At 42.4% G+C, this 10,733-nt stretch overlaps 1 non-coding gene across 1 annotated transcript; it reads right to left on the reverse strand.

The window, feature by feature from the left end:
* Positions 1–9,273: 9,273 nt before the first annotated feature.
* Positions 9,274–9,407, reverse strand: LOC118898588. Its single transcript, XR_005020735.1, has one exon. It is a non-coding gene; the product is annotated as a small nucleolar RNA SNORA70 (small nucleolar RNA).
* Positions 9,408–10,733: the final 1,326 nt, after the last annotated feature.

Below are 10,733 nucleotides of genomic sequence, written 5' to 3' on the forward strand. Positions count from 1 at the left end.
ATTGGGTGGAGCTGGGTCTTGGCATTGAGATGGAGATCTCTGGGAGATTTTCACCATTTGATATTATGTGGAGCTGGGAGGTCTCTTGTGGACTAGTGTCCTGAACTTGGCTCTCCCACCTCAGTGGCACAGCCTTTATTCCTGGCTGGAGCACTAAGAACCTGTCCTCCACACGGCTCAGAATAAAAGGGAGAAAAAAAAGAAAGAAAGAAAGAAGAAGATAAAATAAAATAAAATAAGGTTATTAAAATAAAAAATAATTACTAAGAAAAATAAAATTTTTTAAGTAATAAAAAAATGGACAGACAGAACCTTAGGACAAATGGCAAAAGCAAAGCTATACAGACAAAATCACACACAGAAGCATACACATACACACTCACAGAAAGAGAAAAAGGGGAAAAAATAATATATCTTTGCTCCCAAAGTCCACCTCCTCAATTTGGGATGATTCGTTGTCTATTCAGGTATTCCACAGATGCAGGCACATCAAGTTGATTGTGGAGATTTAATCCGCTGCTCCTGAGGCTGCTGGGAGAGATTTCCCTTTCTCTTCTTTGTTTGCGCAGCTCCTGGGGTTCAGCTTTGGATTTGGCCCCACCTCTGAGTGTAGGTCGCCTGAGGGCATCTGTTCTTTGCTCAGACAGGACGGGGTTAAAGGAGCAGCTGCTTCGGGGGCTCTGGCTCACTCAGGCGGGTGGAGGGAGGCGTACAGAGGAGGCGGGGCGAGCCTGCGGCGGCAGAGGCCAGCGTGACATTGCACCACCCTGAGGCGCCGTGCGTTCTCCCGGGGAAGTTGTCCCCGGATCACGGGACGCTGGCAGTGGCGGGCTGCACAGGCTCCCGGGAGGGGAGGTGTGGAGAGTGACCTGTGCTCGCACACAGGCTTCTTGGTGGCGGCAGCAGCAGCCTTAACGTCTCTGGGGTCCGCGCTGATCGCCGCGGCTCACGCCCGTCTCTGGAGCTCATTTAGGCGGTGCTCTGAATCCCCTCTCCTCGCGCACCAGGAAACAAAGAGGGAAGAAAAAGTCTCTTGCCTCTTCGGCAGCTGCAGACTTTTTCCCGGACTCCCTCCCGGCTAGCTGTGGCATGCTAACCCCTTCAGGCTGTGTTCACGCCGCCAACCCCAGTCCTCTCCCTGGGGTCCGACTGAAGCCCGAGCCTCAGCTCCCAGCCCCGCCCGCCCAGGCGGGTGAGCAGACAAGCCTCTCGGGCTGGTGAGTGCTGCTCGGCGCCGAGCCTCTGTGCGGGAATCTCTCCGCTTTGCCCTCCGCACCCCTGTGGCTGCGCTCTCCTCCGTGGCTCCACCATCAGCAGTCTCCGCCCGTGAAGGGGCTCCTAGTGTGTGGAAATCTTTCCTCCTTCACAGCTCCCTCCCACTGGTGCAGGTCCTGTCCCTATTCTTTTGTCTCTGTTGTTTCTTTTTTCTTTTGCCCTACCCAGGTACATGGGGAGTTTCTTGCTGTTTGGGAGGTCTGAGGTCTTCTGCCGGCGTTCAGTGGGTGTTCTGTAGGAGCAGTTCCACGTGTAGATGTATTTCTGATGTATTTGTGGGGAGGAAGGTGATCTCCGTGTCGTACTCTTCCGCCATCTTGAAGCTCCTCCATAATCTGTTTTTTTAAAGGAAATATCTGGAGTTTCCCAACTGTAGTTAAAAATATGATGCAAATAGAATATTTTGAAGGTGGGAATTAAATGCACAGATCTTTGAATCTAGAAACCTGAGTTCTAGACCTGGACCCACAACTCATCTGAGTAATTCTGGGCTAAGACCCTTAAACCACTGTGGAATATCAGCTCCTACCTGAGGGATTCGAGCTGCTAACAGTAGTAAGAATAGTAATGAGAAATATTTATTGAGTCCTTAAAAAATTCCATGTTTTATATGTAGTATTTATTTAAATCCCCTATACACTGGTGTGGCTGGTAATGTTTCCCATTGCATAAATGAAGAAACTAAGGCTCAGAAAAGTTAAGGCACTTGTGTAAATCCACACAAATGGTCATTAGCTGAACCAAGATCAGTTAATCTACCTCCAGAATTCACACTTTACTGCTTCCTCAGTGATCCCAGTGGTCTTACCTTTAATTCTATGTTGATCAAATGCTAAAACAAGATAAACTGAAGAAAACAAAAATAGAAAACATTCCAATATCCTTTTATTTGTCTACAAGCAGAGAGTTGATAACATAGGAAGATATAGATTTGTAACTGTTGGTCCTCCAGTGCATCAGAATTGATGTTTCCATTCCATTATGGTTATTCTCATCCTCTTGATAAAAATCAGTCCTTTAAAAAAATGTATTTACATGGAACTCTTTTCAGTCAGACCCATAATTAACAGCTGTAGGACAATGCATTCTTTATCACACATTTCTAATTTTCTTCCATGCTTTTAAAGATTTCCCCAAATACCAGATACCTTGATAGACAGTGATGGTGTTATTTCTTTCTCTTCAGGATAGAGTTTGTCAATGAAAAGATGGGATATAAAATTTAATCAGAAAGACAGAATATAGTAAGGAGTGATTTGCAGAGTAGTTAACTGTTTTGTGCTGCTCCAAAGACTGGAAAGAAAATCACAGGTGACTTTCCTGAATTAGGCTTGATGTCTCTGTGTCAGTAGTTAGTCTTTCCTGCTTTAGGGTAGACCACTCTTTGTGGCATTTAGGCATTTTCATCTGCTTGTCCACCTCTTCACGACTCTAAATCTTATTCAGGACCAGAACAATTGGCTGTTGCCTAAGGAGAAAGTTCAGGGCCATTGGGAATGCTCCCATCTCTCAAATTTTGAAATCTAAAATTTTTTAACCAAGAAACAAAGACTTTCAACTTGTTACCTAGAGTAAGCAGATACAAATGCTCCTGGCAAAAATAACCTGAATTGTTTAGAAAGTTCTTTCAAATTAATTTAAATATAAAGGTTGTTTAGTTCAAGTTCTACGTTAACTCCAAGGGTTCAGTCCAGGTATTTAGAAGCTGCCATTAGAGCTTCTTTATTTCACCCAAACTTTGGGCTCTCCTTGCGGTGGCAGAATGTTTGCCGGTGATGCTAGGCTGACGTCCTATCCACTCAGTAAGCCTAGTGGAATGAAGACTCCCCTCCTACTGTTCTATAAAAAGGACTCAAGGTTGAGTCTTATTGACTCTTATTTATCTCACTTGACTCATGTGCCCATCTCTATAGCAATCACCGTGTCCAAGTGGATGCAATATTTTGCTGAACATGGCCTGAGTCATATGCCCATCTTTGGAGTCAGGAGATGGAGAAATTTGGACTTGAAAGTAGGAGAGGTTTAGTCCCCAAGGAAAATTAGGTGCTTTTACCAGAAGAATGGGTAACAAATGCTAGATATGCAAAAATAGTGGATGTCCACTCTATAACTTTGTGGCCCAAAAGATTCCTCCTCTGTCTTCTGCAACCTGGTGGCTCAATTGAAATGACTTTTCTCTAGGCTGACTGGTCAGTAGTTGAGCAGAAAATTTCCTGTCTCACCATTTCTCCAGTGTCTCAAGAAGACAACATGCTTTTAATCATCCACTGGGAGAAATGTGACATTTTAATGACAATTTTAGTGTATCATTCTACCATGGTTGATAATTTTTAACCCCTGTGTCATTTGTCACTTTTCTACATCAGCTTTTCTGAAAACACTAGCCTCAAATGACAGCCTAAAAGGGAAGCTGCTTGTTAATTTTACAACTTTCAGTAAATAGATGGAAACCCCAGAGCTTAAGACAAAAGAATTTGTCTGAGGAGGACAGGTTGTCACTTGTTTCTCATCATCATGTGGGGTCAGACGGGTCTTTTTCCTAGTGGATCTCCATGAAACTCATGACCTAATGAGCTCAGTGGGAGGCAGCTCAGGCTAAACAGAACCCCTGAGAGAATGAGTTATCGCTGTTACAGCCCACAGACGTGCATAGAGCTGAAGTAGGATGCAGTGGGTACACGTACTGTTGCCAGTTTCCTACAGTGGCATCATTTTACTGCTTCTTTTTTTATTGCTAAGTACACTATCGAATATAGAGTTAAACAAGAACATCCTAAACATTATTTGTTATGGTAATGCACAATGCCTAGATATAAAGCGCAGTCCTTTTGAAAATTCGCCCCACCACACCCACACACTTGGTACAATACATTGCACACAGTAGTAACTCAGTAAGTATTCTGTATCTTGAATGAATGCATATTACATGAGCTCTTAGAGTATGTCCTTGGGGTGCCCTCCTAAATGATGGCCTCCCCCCCTTCTTAGTACTGGTGCTCAGTCAGAATGTACCATTGTAGCCCTACCAGCTGTTGAGGGCCTGTACATATTCTGATTAGGTTGAGGTGTCCTTTCAGTGCCCATACTATATTATTGTAAAATACTGTGTACATCACTCCTGCCTCTTCTTCACCAGGCATTCAAAGTAAGCTCATTAAACACTGCTTTTCTCATGTACTGATTCTCTCTTAAGCCTCTTTTCTATCAGTTTTATATGTATCTTTTGCCCCATGATGACTCTGAGGGGTTTATGATTCATGCTAAGATGCCACTGTACCTTGTGATACTTTTCAAAGGATACAAACAGTGGAGATATAATGCCTGAATCCAAAGACTTCAGTCCCTAGTGATAGGTGATGTCAGGAAAACCAAATCTCTGGTTTCAAAGACTTCCTCTTGCCCTTCTCATAATACAGTTAGCAAGGTCCTACTTTTCCAGGACACTAAGCCAGCTGAGCTCCCATTTTTTCCCTGCTGGGATTCTCATGATCCCCCTCCTTAGCATTAAGAAATGAAGTAGCCGTGTCTTTGGTGATCAGAAGGACTGCAGGTGTCTTTGCAGGTGGAGAGAGGCGGTACGATCATTAATGTTTTAGGCTAAAAATATCAATCTTGAGGTTTAACACTTGCATTCTTTATACTTTAAAGACATATACTCTTTAAACAAACGAATTTAAAATATATGAAATTTAAAATCCTAAAAATGCCAGCTGCATCCATGTTTCTACCTCAGGAAATTCAGCCCTTCCATTACTATTAAGTACAGGCAGAGGGGGATACATGATTAATTTTAGAATGGCTATTGGGAGATTCCTAGATATAAAACAGGACTTTTTTAGCTCACACATTCTAAACAAACCATGAGTATTCATGTTGAACTCAGTGGCATCTCCTAGAGTTGCAGACTCTTGAAAGTGAGGGAGATACCGGTTAGCTCCACATTGCAAATAGTCCAGATGGTATATAAATAAAGTGAATATTGGTATTAACACATCAGAAGGCTCTATAGCCTTTGCTGACGGGCTGTGCAGCAGAAGGTTTGGGGTGTGTGAAAGAGCCACCAGCAACTCCATCAACCACAGCAGTGCAGTGACACAGGATCCCAAAGTATAGGAGGGGCCTCCTTACATTGCACCATCATCGGGCACCTGGGAGCTAGTTCTGGGTCAGCTCCTGGAGAGAAGAAGCAAACAATTTTTAGTTGAGGCAATGGAGGAGAGCTTGTAATGAAAGGTTTTCTACAAACTCATTAAGGTTCATCTGTCACAACTTACCCCCCACACACCTGTACCTTAGTGGAAATGCTCTGCTTACTGCCATCTAAGGCCATTCCTGCTTTGGTTCAGACTTCCCACTCCTGCATCTATACAACCATATCCTCAACCATGGCAAACCCAGCACCAGACTCCACTTCCTTCCATCATGGCCTCTCAGAACGTGACTGACCAAGTTGAATATAGTGACTCCCTCCTCTCAGATATTATATCTATGCCTCTACCACACACTCCATTTTGTTATCCCAAAGTTTAGTTATTCTTATAACACTTTTATAATTGTTGCCATGTCAATGAACCATCTGGGGCAGTATTCACTTTAAACAAATTGAAATTAGACTCACTTTTTAAAACTTTAAGTGAAGTAATTTTAAAAGAAAACATTATACCACTACTAAAAATAGAAAAGCGTTTCACTTGCCATAAACAGAAGGTATCTATGGAAATAAATACAGCAAGGGCCAAAAAATGTAATTAAATTTTAGCTATACTGGGCCAGCTTGGGTCTCTCAGCCTGAGGCTTCTTCTCTGGGCGGCGTAGACGGAGACAAACCAAGTATGAGAAGAATTTAGAGGGCACCCTAGCATGAAAGTGAGGATTTCTTCTGAAAGTAGTCAGAAGGATGGGAAGCAAAGTGGCTTTCTTGATTCAGTGTGATTTAGTGCTCTGTTCTTGCATAGCCTGAGATTACCCTGAAGGCCACAGAGTAAATACCCCATACGTTGAGACCACCATCTTATGATGCATTGCCCTGTATTGCCAGTTATTCTTTGGCATGCATTTTAATCTCTCCACAAGTTTATAAACTCCCTGATGATAGGACTGATCCTAAAGATCTTGGTTTCCCTTTCTACCTGCAAGATTCTTGACCCTGACGATTTGTTAGTAACGGAGCTAGTTACTAACTGATTTGTTAGTTAGGAGCTGAGCAGAAAGGTAAGTAGGGTTAAAAAAAATACCCTAATATTTCTTGCAGTGATTCTACCTCATTCAGCTAGCAACTCTTTGGTTGGTGTTGGCAATGTAAGTGCTGGGCATATGGTGGTGAATAAGGTGGTGAATAAACAGAAAAAAAGGAGAAAAAAATATATTCTGGCAATAATAAGATGAACACATATCATGAAATAGATTTGTTTTTAGGTTTGACAGATGGTTCAAGTCTTATTTCAATGCTAAATGTATTACTCTAAATCCAGAGAAAATTACTTTACCAGAATGAAAAAAATAGAATGTTAGATCATGAAAAGGCCAGTGAGCCCTTTATTCAGTTTACTGGGTAGTACTAAAAATATTGTTCACTGATCACCTTCCTTTCAGGCTCTGGCATCAGGAACCTGCAGCTTATTCCATGACACATGTGATCATTAAAGGAGATTTATTTGGAAATAGACAGTATGTGGAGACATTCCTTAAGCCTTTTTTTTTTTCAGCTGGGCCATGTTTTTCTATCTATCAGCTCAGAACTCCCAGGTTGCAGGGTCACAATAATGGGAAACATGTGCACAGCGCTTGCTAACTGTGTGCCAGATGCATTTCCAGTACTCTCAACATATATTAATGATTTGAGTCCTTAAAAGAATCCAATGAGTAAGGATATTAGTTTTCCTTTGCCATCATGATGAATTACCACAAACTTAGCTTAAAATGACACAGATTTATTATCTTACAGTTCTGTAGGTCAGAAGTCTGAGTTGGATCTCATGGGGCTAAAATCAGTGCCTGCAAGGCTGCATTCCTTCTGGAGGCTCTAGGGGAGAATCCATTTCCCTGCTCCTTCGGGTTGTGGCAGAATTGAGTGTCTTCAGTGGTAGGACTGAGGTCTCCATGTCCTTGTTGTCTAATGGCTTAAGACTGTTCCCAGCTCCCAGAGGCCACCCATATTCCTTGATTCTTGCCCTCTTCCTCCATCTTCATGCTTTGAATTTCTCCTGCCTCTTCTCTCTTTGCATCTCCCTCTCCTGCTCTTCTGCCTTCCTCTTCCACTTTAAGGACTCCCGTGATTAAATTGTATCCACATAGATAATCCAGGATAATCGTCCTATCTCAAGGTTCCTAATCTTACTCACATCTGAAAAGTCCCTTTTGCCATGTAAAGTAATATAGTCACAAAGTCTGGGGATTAGGGTGTGCACATCTTTGGGAGGGGTCATTATTCCACCTGTCACATAAAGTACTACTGTGACCCCTATTTTGCAAGCAGGGGCTACTCTCTGAAATAATGAGAAAAATAGCAACCCACCAAGTTCCCCTTGTTCTTGCGATTCCCCACCATGGCAGGGGCCTCCCCTACCAACTTTGCTTTCATGAAGAATCTGACATCCAGGTATTTGCACTTTAGTTTGACCATGTGACAAGCTATGACCGGTTCCAGAACTATTTGCATTAGAACACATTTGTAATTAAGACATGAAAGGCATTCTCTTCTTGTAAAGAGATTTTAAGCAGCAGTTTTATTGAGAAGTTATTTTGCGCCTTTTTAATTACTTCCTGTTAGCATTCATACACTCCATCTATACTGGAAATTGCCCTAGTGAGTTCTAAAGGAATTTTCAGAGACCCACTTCTCATTCATCCACCTGACCTCTAAGGACCTCTAAGAAAGCATGGCTGAATCTCTCTACCCTCCTGCTTTTTCCCTTGTCTCTGTAATACAGATGTCTACTGGAGTTTCATGATTCAGTATCTCAAACCCAGACAGTGAGCTTCAGGAGGGAGACAGCCTTATTTTTCTGGTTCATCACCATATTTTCATCACAAAGCACAGAGCCTGCCATAGAGAAGTGTGGTTGGTGACTTCTGACCTGGCTTCCAGTGATACCCCTGACTTAGTATTCACCTCCTTGTGTAATCCCCTACCCTTGAATGTAGGAAGGACCTAGTTAGTACTTTGCTTCTGACAATAGCATATGGACAGAAAACTGGGGTGTCACATTTATGATTACGTTACAAAAGATTTTGACCCCTCTCTTGCTAGCAGACTCTCACTCTTGTTTTCTTGGCTTACATGTTCAATGAACAGGCTGCCATATTGGAGAAGCCCATGGAGCAAGAAACTGAGGGTGGCTTCTCGACAACAGCTTACAAGGAACTTGGGGATGCCAAAAACCATATGAGCTTGGAGGTACATCCTTCCCCAGTCAAGCTTTGAGATGACTATAGCCACAGATGCCTTCTTTACAGTCTGCGAGAGATTCTGAAGCAGAGGATCCAGGTAAGCTGTGCCCAGATATCTGACCCAAAGAAAATGTGAGATAATCAATGTTTATTGCTTTAAGCCACCCAGGTTTGGATTTTTTTTTTTTTTTTACAGGAAAGTAGGATTTATTGGTGGGCATGCGTGAGGAGGGGACGGCGTCAAGACCCTTAGTGCAGGGCCTGTCATGTGTCCAGGGGCCACAATTAGGGATGTGTTTGACCCCACAGCCATGTGGGATGAGCCGCTTTTCTGCCACAGTGTTTTCAAATTCATCTATATTAAACTTAGTGAATCCCCACTTCTTGGAAATGTGGCTCTTCTGGCGGCCAGGGAACTTGACCTTGGCCCTGTGTAGGGTCTCAATCATATGTTCCTTGTTCTGCAGCTTGGTGCGGATTCACATTATGATTTGGCCAATATGGACCCTGGCCACTGTGTCCTGGGCTGTCTTCCAAAGGCAACCACGCATACCTCTCTGGAGCCTAGATTGGGGACAAGCATGCCAGTCACAAATGACTACTGGAAAAGGCCGTTCCAAGGTCCATTAGGGCAACGCTTACAGGCAACAGGCTGCACACACTACCGAGGAGACTGCTCTTTGCAGCCATTACACGCCAGACCCCCATGTAGAAAAGAGCACGGTCGGCTTAATTGGCTGCAAATGGATCATTTTTTATGGGGCAATAGATTACTAACACAAGTAGGTACTCAATGGGTATTAGAGGAATGACGGTATGAAGAAGACTAGGCACAAGTATTTACTTATTTTTGTTCAGTTGATGGAGGGTTCATAATGACAGTGAGAAGTCTGGAGTTGAAGATGTTTGGATAACACTGTAGTTGGCTGTAGCTAAGGTGTTAGAGCAGTTCAAATTTAGACACCTTGGGAATCCTAGACGATGTTCCATTGCTTAATCCCTTTCTCCTATGCTAAAGCAGAACATTTTTCATCAAGGAGCTTAGAATCAGATGCTTAGAATCTGCTGCCTCAATCTCTGTTTGTCCTCATGTATACATATTTCAGGAAAAACTCTGTAGCCAGGAGAACCCTGCAAACTCCATGTAGTTGGCCCTGGGCAGAGCTGCTTACTTGTTTATCTGATATCTTTATTTATCCTGTCATGAATAAGTTCATTAGCCTCCTCCTCATTTTCTGTTGTGATTAACTATATAATATTAGTGAAGACTGATCCTGAAGCACTTCCTGGGGATGGAGAGAGGTATGACTTATTTTTCTAACAATATGTATATTGACTATCCATAGGAAAAATCAGTGCATTAAAAACAAAATGCGTCATTCCTAACAGGAGCACAGACTCGACGTCAGGTCTGCGGGATACAGCTGAAATACAGAAATATCAGCTGTAGGATTTACTAATGCAGTCCTTGAAACAGAGGAATACAGCGTATGAAAATTCAGTTGGTGAAAAGTGAGGGGGATGGAAAAAGATATTCCATGCAAATGGAAATCACAAAGAAGGCTGGAGTAGGAATTACTCATATCAGATAAAATAGACTTTAAAATAAGAATGTTACAAGAGACAAGGAAGGACACTACATAATTGATCAAGGGTCAATCCAAGAGAAGATATAAACATTATAAATATATATGCACCCAACATAGGAGCACCTCAATATATAAGGGAACTGCTAACAGCTATAAAAGAGGACATTGACAGTAACACAATAATAGTGAGGAACTTTAACACCTCACTTACACCAATGGACAGATCATCCAAAATGAAAATAAATAAAGAAACAGAAACTTTAAATGACACAATAGACCAGATAGATTTAATTGATATTTATAGGACATTCCATCCAAAAACAGCAGATTACACTTTCTTCTCAAGTGCTCACAGAACATTCTCCAGGATAGATCACATCTTGGGTCACAAATCAGGCCTCAGTAAATTTAAGAAAATTGAAATCATATCAAGCATCTTTTCTGAGCACAACGCTATGAGATTAGAAATGAATTACAGGG

This window comes from Balaenoptera musculus, chromosome 7 (assembly GCF_009873245.2).
Source record: "Balaenoptera musculus isolate JJ_BM4_2016_0621 chromosome 7, mBalMus1.pri.v3, whole genome shotgun sequence".
NCBI lineage: Eukaryota > Metazoa > Chordata > Mammalia > Artiodactyla > Balaenopteridae > Balaenoptera > Balaenoptera musculus.